Here is a 24,478-nt window from a genome sequence, read left to right on the forward strand (position 1 = left end):
GGCGGTGGCGCCTCTCACCGGCTGCCCTGTTGGCCTCCGCATAAACCCACGGCTGTTAAGTCCTGACCCTGCACACCTGTGCCCCCCCCCAAAATCAAGTCACTGCACATAGCAGAAATAAACACGCTGAATAAATCATATCTGTTACAGAATAGATGAATAAACCATCTCAACTCATGTAACAGGTAACAGTCGGCCAAAGGTCCTCTATAATTTGTCACATACGTCCATTGACCTTTTTAAAAATATTGTGCTATATTGAGTTAAGCAATGGGGGGGGGGGGGGGTTGGTGGTGTAATGGATCATTTATTTAAAACATTGTTTGTCCATTCACTCATTTAGATTAATTTTGCAGTAAGTCGTTTAATTAAAATGATAAAATTATTGCTTAATCAGCATTTACTTATTAATTAAGACCTTCTGTTGTATCATTTTTTGAAAGCAGTCATTAACGTCCTACCAAAAGGTGTCATAGCTTCCTGCATGGCAGCTTTATTCATCTCTAGATCCAAAAGTAAAACAACAAATTCTAAAACTGAACTATTGTTCTCACTGTGGATGTTTTTTGTCTAAGTTCATCGGTTTTGTGCTGGGTGTTTGATCCTCTCTAAAAATCTTAATTTTCCAGCCATGCATGGGAACAAGTGGGGGGAGCTTGGTGAGCTTCACTGGCATCACAGCAGCGTGTATGATTTATGGACTGCAGTCGGTCTGCTCCCTCTCTTTGTGTTCCCTGTTGTAGTCTTGTCAGTTTGGCACCAGGGAGACGCAATGCAGTTTGTGCAATGCATTGTGTTGCATGTGTGTCTGTTTGCTCTGCCTCTTTACAGCTGTGAACTGCACACACACACACACACACACACACACACACACACACACACACACACACACACACACTAGTAAGCTAGTAAATAGTTCCTTTACAGCTGTCTGTATGTGGGAATATCACTAGGCAGGTCTTGCATGCCACAATTCAAAGTGCTCATCAAACACACGGCTGCCTTGACGGATGTTCACCTCTGCTCTTCTGGGTTGAGTCACCATGAACTGACATGACCCCCTATGTGGAATGTGAGATCAACCAGTAAGTGAGCTCATTGCATTCTGTAGTTGAACGTGTGTGTGTGTGTGTGTGTGTGTGTGTGTGTGTGTGTGTGTGTGTGTGTGTGTGTGTGTGTGTGTGTGTGTGTGTGTTGTCACCTCGATCCTGAATCATTATTCCACCAGTAGAAATAGCTGAGCTCTAATTGCCTTCATCTTCTTTCGCTTCCACTAATCAAATTAAACTATAGAGAATTCTAATTAAACCATGCCTTCATCTGATAGCGCGCACACACACACACACACACACACACACACACACACACACAGAGGCACAATCAATAGGCATCATTTCATATTGACACACATACACATCGTTCTCTTGTTCTTCTTTTAATTGTGTGCACTTCGATGAATTGCAGTCCCCCATCAGAAAGTCTACCGCCCTCTGAACACCAGCATAACTCCAGCAGATTGAGAATGGATGTGAAACACATGAGGATATGTGTCTAATTAATCTGTCTGAGATGTTAAAGCAAAGAAGGGTTAGATGCAAGAATGGGAATTAGGTTTGCACTGGTTGAGCAAATATAACTAGAATAAAAATCAAGATGTATTAAGAGGTAGCAACTATGGGAAGCGTGAAGAGGTGATCGAGTGTGTCTTTTTAAAGTGAAAGCGTTTTATTGATTTTGGCCTGCAGCAGAGTCATGAGTCCTTGAGTCTCTGCAAGACAGCTGGCGCAGCTTGTCACCATACTGGATAGAACTGTGACACATGCAGGTTCAGGTTGTGTGTTTCATGCATATTTCACACCAATCAGGGCCAGGGTCCAGTTTACATTCACTTACTCACTTATTTGGCATGATCACATCTATATCTGATAAATGCTGACTGTGTCTCTGTGTTTGTTCATGCAAGATTATATTTGATGAAACTTTTTTAATATTTCTAATAAATGTGATCTGTTTTAAATTTAGAAAATCTGAAATGTCCCTGCTTTAATGTCTAATTTGTCAGGAAAAGGATCCGCTTGACACATTTCTTCATAAAAATCTATTACAGTAACAAAGTCTTTTCTGTCTTGTTTGCTAATTATTGCATAGTAAGTAAAAACGACTCTTTATGAGTAAAACGTGCGTTCGCTAGTGCGAGATTTCTTTACCCTTAATTTAAAGTGGCAGTGTGTAGCTTCCTGCCGCTAGGGGCAGTTCATATGTTTCAGGGTAGTTTTACACCATATCGCCGTGACTGTTGCTAGTTTACAAAACATTACGGTAAATGTTGTTACCAGCGGAGCGTAAACTATTCAGCCTCGCGTGACTCCTCACACTTTGATGCTCCTTCAGTTAATTCCATTGAAGGAATGCAATGGTGACGCTAGTTTCCTGGCGCTGTGGTTTCCGGATCTGCTCGGGCTCCTGCACAAGCCAGTGATGTCATCATACTACGGCAATACCACTTGACCAAAATATATTGCATCTCTTTTTCGATTCATGTGCATTTTGGAAAGAGTTTAGCAGTTTTGTTATTAAATTCATATTTTTTACTGCCTAAATGTTTTTGAACGTGGTAATGTAACTTCCATAAGTCGGACATCCAGCCAGTCGTCAACATCGACAGGCGCAGGACCCCGAGCCAGCCAGAAGGTAACATGGTATCTAATATGGCGTCCCTCAATCATGCCAGACCCATGCCCTATGTAGACATTTTCAAAAACATTTGATGGATATTTCTAGAGATTAAAGGTAAAAATACAAATTGTCACTTTAACCCCTTGAATTTCCAGGTATAATGAACACAATGGAGTTTTGTCCTATGGGCGGGACGCTGGAATACTAAAGAGTATGTTGAACGGGCCTTGCCCTTTTTACGGCACCGTAAGCGAAAGGGGATGGCGGTGATAGAACCACAAAAAAAAGCTCATAAATGAGATTAGGAGGAGAAGCACGCTAATCCCAGCTAACTTCTGTAGTAATGTGTGAGGCTGTGATTTATGAGGAAGAAGAGGAGAGATGAGAAATGTACCTCCTTAAAAACAATGAGCTATGGTATTACATTTTCTACCCTGAAGCCTTAGAGGCGTGTGCATTTATGGTGTATTTGTGTGTTTCTCACAGAGAGTAAACGCAGGCTTTTTAACGAGTGTTTTTAAATTATTAGCCAATTATTAGCCAATAGAATTTAAGGATTTTGTGATGAAAGCAAGTTCTTCGTGTAAAACGCAAATGAAAGCTCATGCTTGTCTTTTTCAACAACCTGTTTTGTCCTTTGTTCATTCTGTCAAGCATTTGTCATTTATTAAATTCATCGTTTGTGTGCTTCTCCCCTCCTGCTTTGACGAGATCAGTTTTGTGTGCCACCCAGCTTGTTGTCTGGTCAGGTGTCATATGATAATCATCCATGTGGGGTGTTGTTTCCCTCCAAGGCCCCGAGGAAGAAGCTGCAGTACTTACAGATGAGTTTGTAAATTCCTGTTTCATCGTGTGTGAGTGATGAAGGTTAAAATGAACACCTGATGACCTCATTGTACCAGGAGGAGGTGATTTTAGCTCAGTCAGAGGTGTAATGAATGAATGACCTCTGTGTTCCTCTTCATTGGCAGAGGATCTTGCTGTTTGAGTTGAGTTCATGTTCATGTTTGTGTGGCTGATTGGTGCAGAGCCGCCGTCCTCTCAGCAAACAGGAAGTGGAATTGAATCATGGCAGACAGATTAGGAAGAAGCCAAGAGCTCATCACATCCTGTTAATGACAGGAGATGACTCAGGGCGAGGTCTCTCACTCTGTTTCTGCTTTTCTTCCCTCTCTTTATCTTCTTCAACCCCTTCATATCATCCTTTACTTACTCTTCCTCACCGCCGCCTATCGGTCTTAAATGCTAGCTTTGCATGAGGCGAGTCGCTAAAGTCAAACATCCTATTAGATTTTGTATTGCACACTAAATTTGTAATTGGCTGAGTGTGAGATGGAGGGACTTGATGATGGATGGTGGATGATGGTTATGACCCAAATAGATGGCTCCATACTGCTTAGATGACTTCCTCAAGAGGAAGAGGAGTAATGAGGGAAAGGCACAGGATTACAGCTTCATCACTCTGTGTTTATGAAGCTTTGCTGCAATCACAACATAAATAGCGGGGCAGCTTTAGCTGAATATAAATCTCTCCTGCATTTTTGAATGTCCACGTGTTCATTTACTATGTGCTTAAGGAAGAACGATCCCTTATTCTTTATTTACAAGAATAAAAGAGGAATTGGGAAAAATAAACTCGGTCCTTCCACAACCATCTCAGCTGATGTTTTATATGTTTGTTTACTTTTCCTCATGCTGTTTCTTGCAGTCAGAGTTGTGTTTCAGCATAAATTAAAGAACAAAATCAAAGATCAGAGGAGTTAGTCATTTGCACGTACACTGATGGGAGAAATCCTGGTTAAAAATGGTCATTCAATGCTTGCTTAGAAGCCGGTATCTGAATAAATCCCAGAATCCTAGTTGCAGGACGATGCATCAATCTGACATGCAGTTGCTCTGCACTCCTGTGCAAATTGATGTGGTCTGGCTCTGGGTGAGCCTACTCTGGTCTCTCAGCATCACGTCAAGGAAAAGAACCCAGTAACTATGGGGGATGCTTTGGTGGATGAAGAAGAGTCAAGGAAGGTCAGAGGAACACAGAGTGTGAGGTGAGAGAGGGGCTAAAGGAGGAAGAATGTGTTTCCAGTAGGTGGGCAGCCAAGAATCCTTCACCACTTTGTGCTAGACAAACAGAGAGCTGGCATGCAAGCCTCGAGGTTAGGGGATCATGTGTGCAAAAGAGAGAAGGAGAGGGAAAGGGGTGGGTGCAAGCGAGGATGAGCACTGGGGAACAGATTTGGGGAGGGCCGGCCAGCTGAATCCTGGTGGGGAGTGGCAGGAGTAAGCTGGCACTGCGGAGGCGGGCATATGGAGGGCAGGTTGGCACTTTGGCTGCCACTGGGGGTGTGCACCTGCCGGCAGGGGGAGGCGCTGCCAAGAAGAAGGGAGGGAGCAGCGTAACGGGAGAGAGGAGATGAGTGTTTGGCTGGGAGGTTGAATTTTGGGTTGCTGGAAATGGTCTCCAAAGATAATGAGGAGTCTAAAGTGCATCGGCCCGCTCAGAATGGAGACGGCGTGCTAGCACACAGATGTGTGTGTTCAAACACACACTCTCACTCACTCCACCACTCAGACCTTTAACAGATATGCAGAAAAACCTAAGTGTCCAAATATTCTTCATTGAAAAACCAACCTGCTATTTTCATCCCCTGCTTGTCAGCAGTCAGTTGCACTAAGAGTGTCTCCTGGTAGAAGAACAAATAAACAGCCTTGATAAACAGGAATGAGTTTAAACGCTGTAATTCTTTACATGACAACACACCCTCTAATTAGGCTCAACTGTTTTGCTGCTAACAAGCTGCTAATTAGATCAGACTTTTCCTTTCACTCCTCCTTCCTGTCATTATCTGCCGCTAACAAAACAGGGAAAAACGCTAAAAAAAACCCTCATGAGCTGGAACGGAGATCATTTCTGTCGTCGTAACAGAAGTCAGAAGAAAACTTTTACTTAAAAATCTTTTTATCTGTGTGATTGTATGTTATGGCGCCTCAACATAGACGCAGATGCGAGAGCCACAGTGTAGTGCCCCTGTTAAGCTACCGTCAAAGAAGGGCTTGTAACACCCTGCTGGAACGTACTTGCATCTTAATATGCAAATACGAACACAAACAAGTTCATCTTTGTACATAAACAATTGTTACGTTTAAATTTAATTAAAAAGCAACAAAAGATAGTTTTTTTTTACTTTAAGTTCGAGTTTTAAAGGTGTGGTTCACTGGAAAACAATTTTAATGATTATTTCTGATTATAATCAGTCACTCTGAGTTTTTCATGCAGGTTGAACATGAAAATAGTCTTCTACACTCATCTCCTGCATTAGCTTCTGATAGAAAATAAACTGTGAAAATCTACCATTTGAAAAGCCTGACTACTCTACTTCACATTGTGACTTGGACTTACTTACGCCGGGGACACACCGGCCGCGGAAGCGCCGCGAAAATGGGGCCGCCTTCATTCGGCGCCCTTGTTAAGCTATTCTATAGACCACATGGGCCGCCGAAGCGCCGCGAATCGCCTCGCGCCGGCACGTGCCGGCGCCCCAGCCCACGCCGTGCAGCGATCATTTCGGCGTCGGCTCTATTTTTTTCGCGAGCCGCGGGTGAATCGCGTCAATTCTGGCAGGAAGTCAAACCTAGACATAAGAGGCAGGCCGGTAAAGTTAACAAAATAAAGCATTTCAAAATAAAATTCCGCAATAGTCAAACATGTTCGTAATCAGACACTGCAGAAAAACCACACTAACACACACACACATCGAACTTGTGTGCGTGTGTGACCACGTGAAGGGGGGTGTGGTTTTGGGTGTCTTTTCACTGGAGCAAACAGGACAGAGAGGCAGAAAGTCTGAGGCAAGCAGTTAAGTTGGATGACTTTAAATTAATTATGGAAGTTGAGAAACACACGGAGCTGTACGACCCCCGAAAAACTATTTATTTACGTACCCATTTAGGAAGAAACTGCTAGGATACAGCTGCAGAATTGGAGCGGGTTCCAAGAGATTCAACTGGCAGAAACAACTCATACCATAGGTTCACACACACGCGCACACACACACGCACGCACACACATGCGCGCGCGCACACACGTAAAGGAAAATAGCTGAGAAAAGGCAGAGAGGAAATTGAGGACACCAAGTGTTTTAAAAGAAAAACTACAGCTGAGCCGAGGCGCGCCTCGACTGGGGCGCGTCTGATCTGAACTGAGGAGCGGCGAGCAGCGGCCGAATTTCGTGAGCGATTCGCTTCTCGGCGCTTCGCGGCGCTTCCGCGGCGCTTCCGCGGCCGGTGTATCCCCGGCGTTATAGTGACTCACAACGGGGAAAGATGTTTTTATTTTAGTGTCTAGAATTGACAGAAAATGTCTCTTTCAACATAAGCTGACAGCTAGCATTAGCATATCAAACTCTTGGCTGAAGCCACTCTAGGCTTGGATAAAGCATCCATGTCCTCGAGCAAACAGAGTAGAGTTGCGTTGCCTTTATCCAATTTAAGGCAAGATGTTTAAATATCAGGTAAAAAGACCCCAAACCCTCCTGTTTGAAACAGCTCTAATATTGCAGACTGGTCCTGTTGTGCCAGGGGTTTGTAGGATTTTGTGTGCCTGATCTCAGTGGTTGTTGGTTTAGAAACTTGACCAGTTTCATATTTGACACCACTCCGCAGGCCTCTGTGAACCAAAAACTGCACTCGATAGTTTTGTAGAGCGGATAGGTTTTCTAGGGGGTGCTCTTTACCTGCTTTGGCTTTAGTGCTAGCAGTTAGCATTTTCAATTTGCCGACAGTCAATAAAAAGCACAAGAAGAAGAAAAAGAAGAAGCTTGCTTTTGCTGCTGGCAAATGTAAGAGAGTAATGTCTGTGAAGGCAAGGCAAAAAGCTAAAATCGGAGTGAACATCGGCGCAGCCTACACTACTTTGAGGGAGCTAAATTAGTCTACAAAAGCAATGACTGATGGTGACCTGGCTTTGTTACTACTGGACTTATAAACATTAATATATTTTGTCCACAGTTTGGATCTTTTACTTTGAGGTTTATTTTAGTATTAGCTGGGTCACGTTCGTGTTAGCTCGTTGTTAGCGCTAGCTACAGCTGGCTGCTGCAGGGTTGTTTAGGGTTAGGTTCAGGGTTGTAATTCCACTTTCAACCAGTAGGGCAAGCAGCAAAAAATTGCCCACCATTACTTTAATGACATTTGGAGAAAAATAGATCACACTACCATCAATGAATTTTGTGTTCTGATCCATTGTCTGTTTTTCCAATATTCAAGTCCTTTATCAGTGCTGCTCTTTGGTTGTCTGCTTGCAAATCACCCATTGTTTCTTCCCATCTGGAATTGAGCAGAAAAACATATCTAAAAAATTAATACAGAGCTGGATTTCAGACATGTGCATCTTTATTTTAGTTGCTTTAAATAAAACATTAGACACTGGCTAGATAGAAAGATTGGCTTTTTTAAAAAACATGAAATCTAAACAGAAAATTGCAATAGCTGCATGTTAAAGAGCATTGGCTTTGTGTTCCTGATTTAGCCGTTTTTACTGTTTCCCTCTGATCAGTCACCACCAGAGAGCAGAAGAAGATGAAACGGTGGCAACAACACTTTGGCCTTGAGGTGCTATCTCTGCCCCTCATTGAGCTGGAGAGAGTGTAGATGGGATGCAGGGAGATGAGAAGAGAAAGGGTGCCGTGGGACGGACTGCAGTGCAATCCACTCCTCTCACTCTTTTTTTCTTCTTCATGAACAGGATGGAAAGCAGATGGTCTTGTTACCAGAAAAATGAAAATGAGCGCAGTGAAATTTGCTTGTGTTAATTTCTTGTCCCCCAGGTATGTCGAACGCTTGCATACACAGACCAGTTTACGTGCACATCTCAGACGCACATGCAGGGCCCTTGCCTTGCTGGTTTTAAACACACACCATCTGCATTGAGAGAGTGTGTCGGAGGAGTGTGAAGTGTGTGCTTGGCTTAAAGAAAGTGTTTCCAGTGTTCGTAGCCATAGCTTATGTTGCTTTGGAATGTAAAGTGTTATAAAACACTTTGTGTATCAGTCGTCAGAAGCCCGGTTGTCCAAAGATGGTGGGTGTTTTGAGGGCACACTGACAGAGCTGAAAAGTGGGCTGAATTGGCAATCAGAAGCAAAAGGGAGGCAAGAGAATCTGTTCTAACGGGGAGGAGAAGATGGCATGTTCATCCTCAGATGAAGACTAAATCCCTTCATTCTCTCCTCATCCTCCCTCCCTCCCTCTCCTCTGCTTGCTTAGTAGCGAGATGAGAGCTTCTGGTTTGTAACGTCTGCTTCTTCATGTTTTCTGTGTATCAAGGATCCGGACTAGTCCGTAGCTTATCCCTCCGAGTGTGTATGTTCTGCAGGGGATAGAAGCGCCTTAGCCTCCCTTATCGTCTTACAGAATGGTTCCCGCTATTGCTGTTGAAGCCCCGGGGGAGAAAGGGAGAATCCAATGGGGGTGAGAGTTAGAAAATCTTACCTACAACAAATGTAAAGCCTTAAATCTCAATCTTTACTTGCAGTTGTAGTGATTTACAGATGCCAAGCCTGTTTGATTAGTAAAAGCATTGTCATCGCTAGCCTTAAAGCAGTGGGATGCGGCGGCTGTTGCTGGTTCTTGTGCCTCTGTGTAGAGCACAAAAGGAAATCGGCATCATTAGGGCTCTCTTTACAGTTGTGTTTTTTATCCGCCAAATTAATTCAATGACTCAAAGACAGAAGGGAAGAAAGAGAGCTGGCAGATATAAAAGATCCCTGCACAAACTGGAGGGACGATGCTTTACACCACAGATAGGCCTTCAATATTCGGTTAAATGAAATGAGAGACGGATAAATAGGGAAGAAAAGATGAAGTACTGTAAATGGAACAGCCCCCAAAAAAGAACCATCTTTTGCCATTTCTTTCCAATTGCCTTTAGCCGTCACCTCCTCAGACAAGGTTCCCAAACAACCTTTTAAACTACAGTATACTCCACCCACAAGCAGCACATTTAGTGGCTGAACTCGGTGATACTAATGAATGCAGATTCACTTTACCTTGAAGCGCTCGGGTTGTGTTAAAACAGCCACATTTAGAGGTTTGACTGCTGCCGAGAGAGGTAGAAGTGTGTGGGCACCGGTGGCACTGGCACGTCTTTTGGATAAACTCAAACATCATATGTTACATTTATATGTATATATAACGCGCACAGTTCCACATCAGAGTCTCTGTGGTGTTAATATCTAGCCACAATGCTGCCCACACAGTCCTGCTATGTTAACGAAGTGAGTCACTTAGAAATACCACAAAGAGAACAAACAGACATGGGGGTGGGGGGTGGGGTGGGGTGGGGGGTTGCAAGAGTAGGTGTCTCAGGTTTGGAACGTGTCTCTGAGGAGCTTCGCAAAACATGTCTGTGTGTTTTGGGAAGTGCTGGAATGTTTGACCATTAGTCAAAGATAACACAAGTAAACACAAAATACAGTTTTGAAATGATGGTTTTTATTATTTAGGGAGAGAACAAAATCCAAACCAACATTGCCCTGTGTGAAAAAGTAATTGCCCCCTGAACCTAAAAACTGGTTGGGCCTCCCTTAGCAGCAATAACTGCAATCAAGCGTTTGCGATAACTTGCTACGAGTCTTTTACAGCGCTCTGGAGGAATTTTGGCCCACTCATCTTTGCAGAATTGTTGTAATTCAGCTTTATTTGTGAGTTTTCTAGCATGAACCGCCTTTTTAAGGTCATGCCAGCATCTCAATAGGATTCAGGTCAGGACTTTGACTAGGCCACTCTAGAGTCTTCATTGTGTTGTTCTTCAGCCATTCAGAGGTGGATTTGCTGGCATGTTTTGGGTCATTGTCCTGCTGCAGCACCCAAGATCGCTTCAGCTTTAGTTGACGAACAGATGGCCGGACGTTCTCCTTCAGGATGTTTTGGCAGACAGTAGAATTCATGGTTCCATTTATCACAGCAAGCCTTCCAATTCCTGAAGCAGCAAAACAACCCCAGACCATCACACTACCACCACCATATTTTACTGTTGGTATGATGTTCTTTGTCTGAAATGCTGTGTTACTTATACGCCAGATGTAACGGGACATTTGCCTTCCAAAAAGTTTGACTTTTGTCTCATCAGTCCACAAGGTATTTCCCCAAAAGTCTTGGCAACCATTGAGATGTTTCTTAGCAAAATTGAGACTAGCCCTAATGTTCTTTTTGCTTAACAGTTGTTTGCATCTTGGAAATCTGTCATGCAGGCCATTTTTGCCCAGTCTCTTTCTTATGGTGGAGTCGTGAACACTGACCTTAACTGAGGCGAGTGAGGCCTGCAGTTCTTTAGAAGTTGTCCTGGAATCTTTTGTGACCTCTCGGATGAGTTGTCTCTGCACTCTTGGGGTAATTTTGGTCGGCCGCCCACTCCTGGGAAGGTTCACCACTGTTCCATGTTGTTGCCATTTGTGGATGATGGCTCTCACTGTGGTTCGCTGGAGTCCCAAAGCTTTAGAAATGGCTTCATAACCTTTACCAAACTGATAGATCTCAATTTCTTTTGTTCTCATTTGTTCTTGAATTTCTTTGGATCTTGGCATGATGTCTAGCTTTTGAGGTGCTTTTGGTCTACTTCTCTGTGTCAGGCAGCTCATATTTAAGTGATTTCTTGATTGAAACAGCTGTGGCAGTAATCAGGCTTGGGGTGGCTACAGAAATTGAACTCAGGTGTGAAATGCCACAGTTGGGTTATTTTTTAACAAGGGGGGCAATTACTTTTTCACACAGGGCAATGTAGGCTTGGATTTTGTTTTCTCCCTAAATAATAAAAACCATCATTTCAAAACTGCATTTTGTGTTTACTTGTGTTATCTTTGACTAATGGTTAAATGTGTTTGATGATCAGAAACATTTTGTGCGACAAACATGCAAAAGAATAAGAAATCAGGAAGGGGGCAAATAGTTTTTCACACCACTGTACGTGTGTGCAACCATGCTCAAGCAACAAAATATACAATTCATCCAAGAAAAGAATATATCGTTTGGTGTTTAGATGCTGTTATGGATAGCTTAAATGTTTTTTTTTATCTTCCATAAAGCCCGCATCTCAATGGGCAACATCTAGTGGAGGAAATGATGTTGGTTTGGGAGCTTTCAGAATGTCTCAAAGCTTTCAAAAGGTTCTCAGTTTTCTCCCTTTTAAACGTGAATTTTGAACATGTTTTCTCCATAAAGTCTGAGTCATCACAGGTGCAGGAAATAGCTTTTTTCTTTTCAGTTTTGTGTTTGTGCCTCAGAAAAATGTGAAACAGACCAAATTGCAAATATAATTAGCATACATTCAGATCAAATGTAATGATGAATGCAAATTGTATCTATTCATGTAAAACAGTTTGCAACATCATATCAATTTAGTGAGATTTAGTGTGATTCCTTCTGCATTTTCTGACTAATATGAGTCCCAAGATAGAGCTGCCAGCAGTCATTACCCAGCTCAGGTTTGAATCTTTCACTGGGATGAGGTGTGGTGACTTAGATCATTTTCATCCTCATCGAACCATTCTGTAATCACTCAGTGCCCGTAAATGTGGCCATAGTCATCCTGGAAGGGCCTGCTTTACAAACAATAGAAAAGGTAAACATCTTTGTATTGATCAGTAATAACTCTCCTCTGAGCGGACAAGTGGACCCACCTGCATATCAGCAACAAGCTACCTACACCTTATCAGAGCTGCAGGATTCCATCATTATTGCTGTCAACAATTCAGACCTCATCAAGTTGTCAGATGAGAGATGCTTCTGACCAAATCAGCTCTTTTTCTATTGCTTTGTACACTATGCAGTGCTGTTTTTGACAAAATTGAGTCTCAAATGTGCATCCATCTTTGTTATGATGCATTTATAGATCTCCTGTTAGTTGGATCCGATTGCTCTCCATCACCTATAGAATGCACATCTTCTATTTTTTCATAGAAAGGATGTTGTGGACCTCAAATTCCAATGGTCTTTGTTAAACCCTCTCCTAGACGTCTGGCTGCTTTTTGAATCACCAGCCAGTTAAGCAGTGGTAAAAGCTCCATCAACAAGCCCATGTTCACACCCACTCTTCTTTTCTTCTTGTCATGCTGCCACAAAATCAGAATCAGCTGGGCTTCCTCTGCATTTTCATTCGTGTCACAGAGCTTGATTAGATTTTAATTGGTTGACTGTACCATCCAGTGCACATGTGTGGAAGCATCTGCACCACTCATTTATTCTGGTTTCTCCTTTAATTTGTCACCTGTCTGAAATCAGAACGCTTCTGCACATATTGTTCTTTCTTCCTCACCACCACCTGTTCTCCTTAACTTCCCACGTTTGAATGGTTACATTTACAAAATAGTGGTGTGTACCCCCCCCCCCGTACATGGAGATCTACCACATCTCCTGTTGCTCTTTAGCTGGTGGGGTTGGTTTGCTGCTTCTGAGTCCTTGATGTGTGCAGAAAAGTGATGATGAGCTTAATACACTCTGTGTCCCAGACGTGACCACCACATTAATATAGAACTAATACAGCACATCATCTGCTGCATGCTAATCACTGCCATACTCCTTGTCACACAGTTTTAGCTTTTGACTATTGTAGTGAGAGATTAGAGCCAGAGAGGAAGCAGAGGACAATTTTACAAGCTTACCAAATTCAATCAATCAGTGAATGGTAATGGTCAGGATCCTCTATCTCTTGCAGTTATCACAAATCTCTCATAATTTCACATCGGAAGACTCTGTGCATAGTACGCCTTGACCCACAAATCGCAGTTAAACTTTAAAGCTCTATAACACTTTCACATTAGTTAGAATTTAAAGGTGGAAAAGGGAACCCCTCTGGCCTTTCACCTCACCGCGCAGCCACATCTCAGACCGAACTGATTCAGAGAGCCACTTCAAAGCAGCTCAGAGCTCGCGCCAGATGGCCTGAGAACAGGAGAAGAAGGGAGGAACCAATACGCTGGAATGAATGAGGACAGAGGGGAGTTGGAGGGATGTGAAAGCATGAATTCTATTAACGGCTTAATAATGAATGTAATAATGCTGTTTTGGCAGTGGTGAAAGGGTGAAGAGGAGCATGGTGTGGAGGGGAGAAGGGGCTGACAGCGTGTCATGACTGGATAAAAGCAAACTAGGAGAAGGGAGGATAGGGGGCTTGCTTGCTGGGCTAAACGCTGTAAATAACATCAGAGAGTGCAGCTAAATGAAAATCAATGCAATTACCCCATTAGCATGGGCTTGAACTCACCCTGGTTCCTGCTATTTTTCACTCTTCTTTCGTTTCTTCGTTTCCTGCACACACTGTACATTAATATGTGTGAGAAAGAGTGTCTGTAAACCAAAGATTTGTATGTACTAACTTCGGTGCATGTAAAGGATTTAGTTTAGGTTTGTATAACCCCGCTTGATCAACCCAGCTTACTAGCTGCAGGCTGGATTATGCTTTTAAGTTAAAAGTCATAATTAGATAAATAATTAGTTTGGTTTTCATCATCCCCGTGCCATCTGTCTCAGATGAACATCAGCGGTTTACAGACTGTTTTTGAGGAAGAAAAAAAAGATTCACAAGTTACATAAAGGTTTTTCTTGAGATTTCTTATTGTGTAATGTCTGTGTCTCAGACAGTGTGGAAACATTTTCATTATTAAAGCATTTTAATAAAAAAAATGTTTATCAGAGATGTTGGACATTATTTTGTCTGTTGGATCAGTGCAATTCTAAAGTGTTTGTATGAATTATGAATTTATAGATACTTTTTTTTTTTACCAAACAATGTTTTTCTTCTTTAACTCTGAGCTATACGTCTCAATGCTTTCATGTCCCTGATAACTAGATCCTGCCTACTATTCCCATCCTCCTTCACCTTCCTGCACATACATTCCCCTATTAGTCCTTCAGCACATAATACAGTCTTTTTGCCACATAAGAAAAATATCCCATTTTCTCTGCTGCTGTGTTGAAGGAAGCAGCCAGTTAAGGTTGATCTCTACTACTGGAGTGAGGTTGGAGCAATCTGATCTAATTAGCAGCTGAAGTATTGCCCGTAAAGACTCACCTCTTAACTAACGGCTACAATAATTTGAGTAGAATATGCATCCCGGTACAACTGATTAAAAAACAGAAAAGGAATTGAACGTGCATTATGTGAGCAAGTACGTATTTGTGCAATATGTGTCTCTTTAGTCTTGGACAATGTGTGAGCTTTGTGTACGAAGGTTTACGGGCTTCTGTGTGCTCTCGACATTCACAGTGACAGCCAACAATTAGCTTATGCCAGCGTGGCTAATGGAGGAGTGTACATTGTTAATTATGTCACAGCAGAGGGGTGGAAAGGTGGAATATATTTGAATAATGGGAAGAATGATATAACGGGCATTTATGCTGCTTGGCTTTTTTAGTTGTCAAATAAAAAGTGTGTGTGTGTGTGTGTGTGTGTGTGTGTGTGCGTGCGTGCGTGCGTGCGTGTGTGTGTCCACTCAGACACAGTGGGCTATCTTATACTCATGAAAATTAAACACACAAGAGAAAACAAGTGGTTGCACACCGTAAAAAACATACACACACACACACACACCCCAACAACGGCACAGACATGTGAGAGGCCGAGGGTATATGGCTGAGTGGTGTGCTCGTGCCTGGTTTTCCAGATCAATGATGTGTGGTTAGGTGATCGATGTGAGGGCTTAGTGGACTGGAGAGAGCTAATGGGCAGGTCAGCGGCTCAGACACATCCTGGCTCCCCCTGCCTATTATTGCTTCGTCTGTTAATAGGCCTCACCACACTCCCCTGTTGCTCGTACACACACACACACAGACACCCACACACAGTCGGATGGTGGCAGGAGGAAACATAACCATGCATGTTCACTCCACAGTACTCCTCTCTTTCTCTTCTGCTCCCTCATGCCGTTACCACACACACACACACACATCTATTCTTTCAACTTTTTTTTTGTTTCCCATGCCGCTGAACAGCAAGGCTGCACAAAGTGTATGCTTGCAGGTAAATCTGGATCAAATGAAGGATTTTTTACTATCAAATATGAAAGACATTTCAGAATTTACTTCCAGACATCATAGGCCTAAAGAAAATCAATAATCTGCATTTTTAATTGACCGAAGCATGGTGATTGGCCACGTCTGTGATAGATTGTGTTTGTTTGTGACTGGCGGAGGGGCAGAGATGGTTTGGTTTGGTCAGATAAAAAAATAAAATATTAAATAGAAGATGCATTTATGTGCATAATTTTTTTATAGTGAGGTAACAGATAAACATCCAGGTTTAAATACAATACGAACTATTTAACAATAATTTCTTTATGCAAAATAATTATTGGATACAGCAAAATATTTGCCCTTTCACAATTAAAACAATCAGCTGGATCTCTATCTCCATTTTCTGCATTATGCACCATCTTTGCTTACTTGTGAGGTGAGGTAAAATCACAATGGGTCATACTGGGAAGACAAATAACCATGCAGGCTATATTTCTCCCTTTTTTCTTAATCTGTAGGTCCATGGATCGCTGACTTGGTCTCGGTTAACCTGTCAATTGTGTCGATCCTCTTCTGTCTTCCTTGTGGCGTCTGATCTGCAAGTTAATTACCTTCCTTCACCTTTCTTAATTCATTATCAAGATGCATTAGAAGTATGTGAGACACGTTCTTCAGGAGTATGGCATATGCATAGCCGCTCTCACATATGCTCTTATGCACACACATCTGCAGACAGGCTTGTTATTCTCTCTCCCCTTTTGTGTTTGCTCGTCATGTTTTCTAAAGCTACCAGCGTGCCCGCGATTGTTTAGGCAAAGTAAGACGTAGGACATCCACACTCTTGAGCATGTCTTGTCCGTGGAGAAGGCTATAAAAACTGCCACTTGTCGTCAGAATGGTGGAGGCAACTCAAAAGTGGAGCGGTGCTGCTGCTGTTTGTCTTCAGAATATTCTATTAAAAGACGAGGACCTGTTTATTTTTAACACAAGGTGGCGAATTATGAGGCAAGCATTTATAAGTTGTGCATTACAACACATTAACGCTCCTTTACTAGGTTGAGAACAAAAAGAGTTGAGTACTTTTCCACTTTTTACAGCTTTATTAATTATATGATTCCCTTGCAATTTCCCCAATACACACATTTGCTCCTTTTTCCAACCATGCAGCAAGGCTGTGTCTCTGGTGGCTGATAGATTGTAATGAATGTAACAGCAGTCAGATCCTTGAAAAGCCTCTCAAAAGCTTAAGCCCCTTTATTAAATTAAGCTAACGATGCCTAAGGCCAGGTCCACTGCTGAGAGAGAGAGAGAGAGAGAGAGAGAGAGAGAGAGAGAGAGAGAGAGAGAGAGAGAGAGAGAGAGAGAGAATAACGGAGGTGGGGCTGCACGAAGCAGAGGCTGCAGGAAAAACAGGAGGAGGTGGAAGCAACATTATAGCAGCATGTGAAAATGGCAAGTAGTCAAATCAATGAGGGATGGCTGGAATGGAGGGAAGTATGAATCAAAGGAAGAAAGGCTGGTGGAAGAGAACAGGAGGAGGAGAGGAATACCCAGCAGCCTCCTGTGGTTATACAGCGCTATACCTGCAGCCGAGAGGAGGAATAGTAATTACGTAAAGGCTTATTGTGAGAGATTCACAGTTTAGGTGTGTATTTTTGGAAATGTGTGCCAGAAATTGTCGGCAAAAACACAAATGTTTCACTCTCTGCTTAAATGGGGCAAGCGTATTGGAACTGTTGTCACACGCTTTTCAGTTATATGTTAATTATGCTGCATGCAAAAACACTTAAACTCTAGTTTTCTGCACTGGGTAGGTTGGTGGCACTATAAAATAAGGATACATGAAGATTTACTAATGTAAAATTGGGTATTTTAGAGCATGTCGATCTTTGTCTCATTTCAGGGTTTTTCATACTATTGGATTAGTAGCTAATAGTTAGAATGTTTCACAAATTCATTAGTAACTGAAAAAAGTGTTCTAAAAGGATTAATGCTTTCATGCATTGAGATTTTCAGTTTGTCTCGCGGCAAAACCAATTGATAAATTGCACCATGATGCCAGAGATAAAAATCTTTAATAATATCATACTCCATTAATGACTAATCACCAGACATGAATAAAGACTAATCACCCATTTGTAATTAGTGTTTTAAAAAAAGAGAATGAAAAATACAAATTGACAAATTTTCTGTGTCACTTGTGATATTTTAATACCCAGCTAATTATTTGACTCATTAAACAGAAGGAAAGATTCCTTAAATGCCTACAGAGCTGCAGACAGCAGGCACATCAAAGTCTGGGGTCTTAGTTCTTCATTATTAGTTAGGATGCCTTAATACCAGCCTTTTCTTACAAGGGAAGGATACAGTATCACTTAGATGAAAGGCACAACACAGACATTAAAGAAATGTGGCACGCTGCCTGAAAGAGGCTGCTGTTTTAGTTTAATTGTGTTTTTCTCTGCCCTGCTGGGCTGAGGGTAAGTTCATAGAAGTAGGAGATGGCAGAAGTCACACACACACACACACACACACACACACACACACACACACACACACACACACACACACACACTATACATTTAAGCTTACATTTGATCCAGAGCATCAAGCAGTTTAGCAGTTTATCACACAATGTACAAAGTGCTTCATCCCACCTCCTTACCAGTCATTACCTGCTTAATCCCCATTTTAACGCTTGGCATTTAGACAAACCCCCAGCATTTAGTGCTGACAAGTGTGGCTTTGATTTTACAGCCCGAGTAGTGACTGGCATCTAATCCACAGGAAAACAATTGATAAATCAGTGAGACAGAGGTGCAGGCTGTCAGATACTGTGCTTTTTATAGTTGACTGTCCCCTTGTGGCCGGTTGGTAAAACTACACCTCTCTATTTTTATTTTTTTGCATGATCAGGGAATGACTTTAATAAGTGGGAAAAAATGCGAATTAAAATTAGTTTGCATATTATGACCAAAATTAATGATTAATGCAGATATGAGCTTATTTTAGGTACTCATTAAGTATCTGACCTCTGCAGATGTAGTGTCCCATGCTATTGATCTGCGTCAAGAATAATGGCTATATTGTTGGTTTGCGTGAATTTAAATGGAATTATACATCAAGATTAGTGAATCCTAGACCTCACAAAACTGATTCTGTTGTTACACACAAAAAATACGTTTTACTTTGTTTTTAACTTTTGAATCGACCCTTGTCCTGTCTGATCAGCTGCCTTCAAAACTCTAAAAACATCTATAATTCAAAATTTTCACCAAGTCATTCGAATTAACATTACTTTTATTATGTTTGCTGTTGGATTAAATATGCTCCTGACTGACACTACCAGCAAATGAAACAAATAATTCATGCTGCTTGTAAAAACAACAACAGAACAAGATGCTGTTCTGAATTATTTATCCTGTTTGATGACTGTGGAGAATAAGCTTCTTCCGTTTCCTTTAATCATTAGAATTTCTGGTGTATTTTTAATGTTCAGGAAGTGATTTTTTTCTTTCCTGTGAGGGGATCACGATGCGGGTGAGCCTGGGAGGGAGCAGGTGCTTCACCCCCAGCATGCCCCGCCTGACCACGGTCTTGTTTGTCTGTCCGGCCCCCACCGGAGGAGAGGCTCCGCCTCCTCCCGGCTCCCAGCAGCCGGCCGCCCGCCTCTCCCCTGCTCGGCGCTCTGATCTGCTGTGCTCAGTCTCGGTGGCCTCGCTTTGGCGTCGGAGCTTCCAGCGTGACAATAAAAAAGTGCAGCGTCTCTTGTTCTCGACGGAAGGATGGATTTGCTTCTTCTGTACTGAACGGAGGAGAAATTACTTCCATTTATGAACGCTGGTGGAATAAACCTGACTTATTTGCGGTGAGTGATTCAGTGTGAATCTGTGTTTTCAAACCCGGAGGTTGTTTGTGTGAACGAGCGCGCTTACGTCCGAGGGTTTCTGTTGAGGAAGTTATTACTGGTATATCGAGGAAACGGCTGCTATGTTTTTTTTCCGAAGGTCGGTGCCGAGCCCTTGTTGTAGCGCGTTTGTGCGCGCGCGCTGATGTGTGAACGAGCGACGAGAAAGAGAAAGAACGAGCCACTCCGGTGCGTTCAGGTGGCCGCGTTCCTGCCTTTAAGTTGACTGGTTTTTCTCCTTCTTTCTTTTTAAGCCCTAAAAGAAACAAAAGCGGGTGAGCCCCCCCCCCCCCCCCCCCCCCCCCCAATTTAACTTCTTGTAATACCGGTAAACTGCTGTGTTATTCCAGTCAGGCTTCAGCTCCCTCACTGTAAAAACCCATCCATGTTATAAAAACGGAATTGTTGGTGCGAAGTCTCCAGTCAGGCTGGCTCCTTTAAAAGTATTGTCTGGTCCGAGTTGCTCCCTGGCAGCAGCAGAGGAGCGTTTCCTCTGGATAATTGTGACTGACTGCTTCAGTGACGCATTTTGACCAGTTGGTGCTCCCGGGTTGCTGGATTTGACCCCTGCTAGCTATGTGCGCGCGTGCGCGTGGCAGGTGGACCGTGTGGAATCACTTCCCACGCGCTCCTTCACTTCTTTTGAACCGCGGGCGCGTACAGCAGCTGCTTCTGTAGTGAGTGCACACACGCACACCGTGAAGAAGCAACAGGCTTCTACTGAACACACACCGTTTTATCTGCAGCCAGAAGGAGCCTTGTTGTGTGTTTTAGCTGCTGCTGATAAGGTTAGCCATAACCTCAAGAGCAGGGAATAGGAGCCCTCTGGTTTTTATACTATCATCCTGTTGCCTTTAACAGCCACTGGTATTTCATGTGCTGTCATTTTCTTTTTCCACCGGAGGTGTATAATCCATTATGTCCTAATATACCTTAAGTGGATTAAAGGCTGCTTTCTCACTCTGGAGCCAGGAATGGTTCACAGCAGGCATAGGTGCAGAAAAACACATTTATAGAACCATTAAAAATTGATGAGGGGACACCTTTATATCCAGCAGTTAACAGTGAAGGACAGTGACAGACATTGTTCTAGCCTGCTTGTTGGAGACATGAGTTTCACCTTCAACAACAAAAAGTATTGTTTATTTAATTCCTGTTTTAAACAAAGAATCTGGTAAAGTTGTAGAGTCGTGTTTATTTCTAAGCAGTGGCAATAAAAACGTATGAAAGATGCGTTAATGATCCCATGAGAGAACTTGTTTTGTAAAAATGTAAATAAAGTTTAAAAAATATGGGAGAGACATGAAAAGGGTGTAGATTATTTTCAGATGTATTTATTAGCAGAATTTGATGTTTGACAATTTTCATACGTAGACAATAAAATGAAAATTTCATTGTCTACAAGGAATTAATATTGCTCCAGTGTAAGGGTTGGCGATTGAATAAATAATATCAACCATCTGTGACAGTACACGCCCTTCGCCGTTCGTTTTTTCAATGCCAGTAGTTGGTCTTGTGGGTAGGACATTACAAACTTCCACGTTTACTCAGTATTTTATTTGCTACACTCTTTCTGTGTACATAGTACATATCACTAGAATGCTAACATTCTTGTGATTCCAATGAAGTATGACGATCAAGCATACAACCATAACCATACCACACAAAGTCTATGGCTATGTAGTTGCTTACAATCACCACCGTCAATGTTTGAATGCGAGAGTGCATGAACAATGGAAGCTCTGATGCTGAGAAAAGCGCTGTATAAATCCAATCCATTGTTACTATTTGTATTGTTTAGATAGCAGTAGCTCAGGAGGCAGAGCGGGTTGTCCAGTAGTTGGAAGGTTGCATGTTCGATCCCGGTTCTGACCAGAGAATGCTACTGTTGTGTTTTTGGACACGACACAACCCACCTTGCCCGCCACAGGGACTGGTGGCTACAGCTGGTACATGTTTGGGCGCCCCAGGGCAGCTGTGGCTACATCGTAGCTCATCCCCACCAGCGTGTGAATATGTGTGTGAACGACTGATTGTGTTGTGAAGCGCCTTGGGGGGGGGGGGGGGGGGGGGGGGGGGTTGTAGAACCCTGTGAAGGTGTTATACAAATAAGGTCTGATCCCTATTCTCCAGTTAGTCACTTGTATCAGTTGCAGTGCAGCAAGTTGCTGATCAACGCATCAAATGGTCAATATATTGACATTTTTTGACAGATGAATATCGCTTGGAAACTTTTGCATGTTGCACAACCTTACTCCAGCATTTGATCCATATTTTCCTGATGGAAAATTGAAAAACAGAACTGTTTGTGTAATGTGTTTCTGATGACCAGCGTCTTGATCCAGATGATGTTATCAAAATGTTCTTGGAATGTATTTGCAAGTCAATGTGAGGAAGCCAATGTCTTTACTGCACTCCTATTGTGTTTTATACTGGAAATTCCCCACATGAACAACCACTCAGCCGGGCATTCTGCTTGTTTTACTGCATTTAGTCCTGATTACCACCTTAACCACACATTTTGCACTAATGTTTTTCCTTTAGGGTTGTAGTTTCTGCCTTCTCTGAAACTTGTCAGACAGTTGAAGGAGAAAAGTGACGATTAATGTTTTGGATATGTCCTCATAAATAATACTTTATGCAATTATTGAATTAAAAAAAATCTACTTTAAATAGAAACCACCAGTAGTGATTTCACAGGTGATGTGTCATAATTTAAGTATCTGGTTATAGGCTTGTTAGTTATAATGAAATACTAGAATATTTCCCCCCATATTAGTTTTTTTTTTAAATTAAATAAGTATCTACGTTTCACAATTTGATCATATTCTGTCAAGTTTGTGGAGCAGTGAGTAAATCAGGTTGCAGATGCAGTTTAAACTTTTTTTTTGTTGGGAGTCATTGTAGAGCAGTTTCAGATTAGCACATCTGGACAGCTGCTCTGATATTTATGGAAGTTTTCTTTAGTTAGGGTGTCTGTACTTTGTACATGTTTAGTTTTATCATCTGCTTGTAGATTTTATTATGTAATTGTGTGGTAAACTGCGGTTAATTGTGTTTTTATTGTGTATCACTTCCATATGAGCTTCAGTAGTTTCCTTCACCTAGCAAGAATTTGCGTAGCTGTAGTAGTTTTATGAGAATAAAAATACTTAAACATTTCTTTTAAAGGAAAACATTTGCTTAAAATCAGTTTTATTGATTCTGTTAACCCTTTTGCCTTCTTTAGATTTATATCTCATCTGCATTTAGTTATCCTTTGACATTCAAAAGTTAATATCTTTTAATCTTAGTATTTTTATTCATTTAGTAACTATCTTAATAAAACACAAACAAACTTTTCAACGATCCATGACCTGCACTTAAATTTCCCCCAACAAATCTAGCTGAATTATGTGATTATGAGATTGCACATCCCTGGAGAAATAAGCCTGTTGCTTTAAGTCAAGAACCAAGGTCTAGCTCATAAATCTCTATGTAATGTTTTGTTTTGTCCAGAATCTGTAGACCTGCAGCAGTGATTCATATCTCCACCACTTTTAAAGCTCGAGATGTCTGTATGCTCTGGGTTATTATTCGTCCCGTCATGCAGCCTCCAGGATGCACGGTGCATCCTAATTAAGTCACATCCAATCATGTTTTGACTGACTCCAGGTTGAGTAGAGGTTTGGACAGCACTGCTATTTCTCTAATATTCTTCTGAAGTTAAAAACAAAACAGACTGTAACTCAGAATGAGGTAATCTACTCTGCAAGATCATCTGATCTAAATGTGAATCTCCTCAGCAGCATTACCTAAGTTATCGTAGCTCCACCTCCATGTGTAACGCAAGGCCTGTGACAGGAGTTTAAGATGACTTATGCAAAGCTAGCTCGGAGGAACAGAATTTTTCTCCATTTAAAGGATCTTGAAGTTCTTATGCATTGATGCTGCTTTTTTAGTAAGTTGGCATGTTTTCAGGTGTCGTTGCGCTGTTTGTCATGCTGCGGTAGCCTGCAGTGCTGCGATGTCTGGAGGGGAGGGGAGGGGGGTAGACGGCAGCTGTGCTGAGCAGAGTGTTGGTGACAGTTTGTCTGTGGCAACAGCACCTGGCTCTGTTTAGAGAGTGATTAGGATAGTCCCAAGCAGCTCCCGCTCCTATTTACACGAGGAGCCTGGAGTTAAAGGTGACCCACTTTGCATTTTCTTATCAACAGCACACATTGATAGCTTTGAATAGCACAGACTACAGAAGGACCTTTGCATGGGTTTACATAGCTCCCTGCTGAAGAGAATGGGATGTGTTTGACTGGGCAAGGCTTGGCTCAGACTACATTTATAACAATGTCCTTAGGTGGTATGAAAACGTGGGAGCGTGCACCGCTCTGTGAGTGTGTGTCCGGGAAGCGTTTCTGTGTGGTCCGGTTGCGTGTTGGATGAGAAACCGCTGTAGGATGTTTACACAACGAGGGCTTTCCTCACCCAGCGTGTCTCCACCTTCTCTGCCATCTTTCTTCTCTGTCTGCTTCAGCCTCGTTTGGTCTTCAGTTACACCAGCACGACATATCGTCAGCTTTGTGGTGTTAAGTGCTGTTTGATGGCCCGTCCCTGTAGAGTGGCATGAGATGGTGCGTTTGATTGTCCGTGTGTCTGGGAATCCCCAACTGGGTGCTTAAAAATAACAGTAAAGGTAAGCTGTAATTGTGATGAACAGCAAAGGCTTCTTGCTTCTTTTTAACTGATCAAGCCGCTTCTTGTGTTAACTGTTTTTTTGCTTCAGATCAAGTTTAACCGGCTCTTCTTCTGCACCCCCCTAAAATAAGCTGATAAAAACTCGTTAAACAGGAACGTGTTTAGGACAAAAGATGCTTCGGGGAATGTAAAGAGCTGTTTTTCAGTAAATGCACAATACAC

General features: G+C 42.3%; 1 protein-coding gene across 4 annotated transcripts in view; it reads left to right on the plus strand.

Moving 5' to 3' along the window:
- gse1b (Gse1 coiled-coil protein b) overlaps positions 1 to 24,478 on the plus strand; it is a 193,534-nt gene that overhangs the window by 130,859 nt on the left and 38,197 nt on the right. The window contains exon 1 of one of the 4 annotated variants that reach the window (XM_054732151.2): positions 19,406 to 19,546. The exons of the other annotated variants lie outside the window; for them this stretch is intronic. The gene's annotated coding sequence lies outside the window, so the exon portion shown is untranslated. Of the gene's footprint in view, positions 1 to 19,405; positions 19,547 to 24,478 lie in introns of those variants that run through there. 4 annotated transcript variants of the gene reach the window in all.

This window comes from Nothobranchius furzeri, chromosome 9 (assembly GCF_043380555.1).
Source record: "Nothobranchius furzeri strain GRZ-AD chromosome 9, NfurGRZ-RIMD1, whole genome shotgun sequence".
Taxonomy (NCBI): Eukaryota; Metazoa; Chordata; class Actinopteri; order Cyprinodontiformes; family Nothobranchiidae; genus Nothobranchius; species Nothobranchius furzeri.